Source organism: Penaeus japonicus, unplaced genomic scaffold, assembly GCF_977035675.1.
Source record: "Penaeus japonicus unplaced genomic scaffold, GWHDUDI00000001_assembly GWHDUDI00000026, whole genome shotgun sequence".
In the NCBI taxonomy this organism is placed as follows: Eukaryota; Metazoa; Arthropoda; class Malacostraca; order Decapoda; family Penaeidae; genus Penaeus; species Penaeus japonicus.
The window spans coordinates 17,501,964-17,506,963 of record NW_028234428.1 but is presented as its reverse complement, the minus strand read 5'-3'; positions in this window follow the sequence as shown (position 1 = coordinate 17,506,963).

The window sequence follows — 5,000 nt, the reverse complement described above, 5'->3', positions numbered from 1 at the left end:
GTGGGGGGGGTTTGGTGTTGTGTGTGTGTGTGGGTGTGGGTTTGTGTTTTGGTTTTTTGTTTTTTTTGGGGGGGGTTTTTGTGGGGGGGGGGGGGGTGTGTGGGGTGGGGGGGGGGGGGGGGTGTTTTTTTTTTGGGTTTGGGGGGGTGGGGTGTGGTGGGTTTTTTTTTTTTTTGGGGGGTGTGTGTTGGGTGGGGGGTGTTGGGGGGGGGGGGGGGGGGGGTTTTTTTTTTTTGTTTTTTTTTTGGGTTTTTTTTTTGTATTTATTTTGTGATATTTTTAATATTATATTACGTAATATATTGATATAGATATATAATATATAGATATATATATAATATATATAAATATAAATATATATATATAATATATATATATATATATATATATTATATATATATAACTATATATAATATAATATATATATATTATAATATATATATATATATATATATATATATGTAATGTATGCATAAATATATTAATATAATGTATGTATGCATATATATATATTATGCATATATATAAAATTGAATGTAAGCAAAATAAATAAGTAAAGCATATATATATGTAAGCAAATATATTTATACACATATAAATAAACTATATAATCTATAAAAATATATATAAAATATCAATCTTTAGTCAATGTATGACAAAAAATAATATATTATAGAAATCTATGTCAGAAAATAATATAAATAAATAAAATATATAAATCTATATAACTTCAAAAAAATATATATAAATATCATATCTATATAATATACTACAGAAACAATATAAATATAACAATGCATAAATACATATATATAAGCGATCTAACAATATATATGAAAAATATATACATATAAATATCACACCATATATAATACATACAATAAAGGTCAAATATTTCTCACTATCACAAAAATACACTAACACTAACATATATATATAACTATAAAAAATCAAAAACACAAATAACTCAAACTATATACACACCTGGAATCAGAAAATAAAAAACGTCACAGTAAACTATATATCTAATAAGACTAACAACAAAGTCACAAAATTATAACTAATTCAAATTTAACCTAATGAATCTGACTAACAAAAAAAGATAATGAATTTCACACAATGTAACAGTCATTTACACTATGAATCTGTTTTAAATATATAATATATAACAAACTCACTAACAAACTATATGGCATCAAGAAAACTCACACTATATCTCACCACTCTCTATCTCCACACTAAAAACTAAATCACAAGACACAATCACACACTCACACACACTCTCTATAAATCACTCACAAATCACCAGAATCACACTCAGAAACCATACATACACACCCACACTTACACACAGATTATTTCAATCAGTCTCTGTAACTATCATAACTCACACATACACTGTCACAAATAAAAAAATCACACAACACACTCACTCACACCAATACACACACAAATTAATAGCATAAATGAATCACAGACGACACATAATCTCACACTCTCCAGACTACTAACACGCATACACTGTCTATCACAACTCAAACACACAAACATCAGACAACTCAATCAAACTCTCACACAGTCAAAATCTCTAACAAATCAATCACACACACACCAAACACAAACAACACCACACAAACCACATATAACACACACACACCAAAACACCCAACACAAACACACAACACAACACATCACACAACACACAAACACAAACAAACAAATCAAACAGAACACCCAAACAACCAACACCACAAACAACCACACAAACAAACCCAAAAACAAAAACACCAACAACCCACACAACAAACAACAACACACAACACACACACCCCCCGTATACACACACACACACAATCACACAAACAACTAATTATTAAACACAAAACCAACACACACACACACCAACACAACACACAACATACCACACAACACACTTCAACACAAACCAAAACAAACAACACACACACAACTACAAAACACACAAACACACAACACAACACACACAACCAACAAAACACACACACAAACACCACAACAAAAACAACAAACACACACACACACACACAACAAACACACAAAACACACACACAAACACAACAAACACTTCTTTCTACAATATATTTATACACACAACATACAACACAACAAACTTGTATATCACACACAACCACAAAACCCACCACACAACACAACAAACACACACCACACAACAAAACACACAACAAACACACACACACAAACACAACAACAAACACACAACAACACCACAAACACAACAACACACAACACACACACACCACACACAACAATACAACATCCACCACAACCACAACCACACAAACACAACAACACACCAACAAACAACACACAACAAACACACACAACAACACAACACAACACACATCCAACAACCACACACACTACACACACCCAACACACAACAACACACACACATCCCACAAACACACACCCCCACAAACACAACACACCACACAAACACACCACACACAACACCCAACACAACAAACACACACACCACAACACACACAAAAAACACACACAACACACAAACCAAAAACACAACACACAACACTACACCAACACCAAACCCCACAAACAACACACCACACCCACAACACACAAACAACAAAACATCAACACAACAACAACACACAACAAACCACACAACACACACAACACACCACACAAAACACACACAAACACACACTCACACCAAACCAACACACAACAACCACACAACACACAACCACAACAAACACACAACACACCACAAACCACAAACACACAAACCCAACACACAACACAACAAACACAACACACACACCAACACACACACACACACACAACAAACAACACACAACAACCACAACACACAAACAACAACACCAACAACACATACACAGACACAAACACAAACAACACACAAACACACACCACCACACCAAAACACAACACATAACAACACATAACAACACACACACACAAACCAACACCCCACACACAACACACACACAAAACACACACACACACCAACACACCACACAAAACACACACAACAACAAACACACACTAACAAACACACAAAAACAACACAAACACACACACAACACACACACACAACCCCAACACACAAACAAACACAACACACAACCAAACACAACACACAAACAAACACAACACAAACACACAAACAAACACAACACACACACACACACAAAACCCACACAACAACACAAACACACAAACACACAACACAAAACACACACCAACACACACAACACAAAACAACCACACCACACACACACACCCCACAGCCACACAACACACAAACACAACACCACCACAACAACACACAAACAACACACACCAACACACCACACACACACAAACACACACACAAAACCAAAACACACACACACAACAACACAACACACCACACACACAAACACAACCCACAAAACCACACACACCCCCCAACCACACAACCAACAAACACACACCACACAACACACATATATATAGTATATATATCTATATAAACACACACACACACAACACAACCATAACACCCCCACACACAAACACACACAACCCACACACCAACTCAAACCACCCACACCACATACACACGAACCACACAACCAGACAACACACCCACACCCCACCCACACAAACCACACACACAACACAACACACAACAACACACACACACTACCACACAACACATAACACCACCACCACACACACACACACACAACAACACACCACACACCACAACCAACCACCACATAACACCTACATACACACAAACACACCCCAACACACATACACTCTCTCTCTCTCTCACTTTATTACAATAAATTAAGTATCCTTGAATTTGATTTTTTTTTTTTTTTTTTTTTTTCTCTTTTCTTTTCTTTTCTTTCTTATTTCCATATTATTATAACTCTTTCCCTCTCCTTCCAAACATGTTATACCGTACAAATAGACTCATGTTAGGGATCAGCTGATGCGTGACGACTTGGTAAGATGAAAGCTCGCTCGGAAAAATCTCGAAGAAGGAAGCACGGGACTGCCGCCGCCCCGGTTGACCTCAGGGACAGCGTTAGAGCGGCGCCCAAAGACTCGCATATGCTAATCGTACTCGGCCCAGAAACGCCAGACATGGAAGACGTGCATTTGAAGACAAAAAACATCTCAAACGGAGTTAGCAGGAAGTGGTCGATGTGTGACGCTGTTGATCCTATGCGAGAAAGCTAGCAGCAAAATCAATCTACAATATACCATCAGTCATATCAATATATTGATACGACTGAAGCATATGAAGCAATCACTAACACGAAAACCAGAATGTACATTGAGTAGAATGCCTTTTAATCACATAAAAGCCGTATCTACGCGAGGGCCAGTTAGCGTGTGGACTAACGTTATATTGGGTCGTGTTCTAACGCAGGTGGGTGGCGGAGACGACTTGCGGGGAGACCACACAGCGGGTCGACGAAAATCAGTCCATTTTGATAGCCAGTTGACGCCTTCCTTGGACCCTCAATATTACCCCCTCCCCCTTCCAGGCGAACCAGATTTTTATCTTTTTTTTCCATTTTTTTCAGAGTGGTAGTTTTAACCTTTTTTCGGAGTGATAGGAGAATTTTCGTCTCATAACTTTATTGTTGAATGCTAACAGAATAACCTAAGCTAAATGTCTCGTAAAAAAAATCGAGTTCTAGTAATTTTAATGCAGCATATAACATTATTTTTTAAATACAATTTATAATCCAATAGTAATGAAACTTGGTCACATTGTGTAAAAGCTCATGGAAAACAATGGACATTTGAAGTGTGGTCCCACTTCATTCGGGGAAACGAAACGGCCGGAAGTCTGCCGCCGGGGAACTGGCGATCTGGTGACAACGCTTGGACGAGGGACGCCCTCGGCTGGCTCTGGCCCTCGTGGAGGCATGGCCTACCACTTGTATACA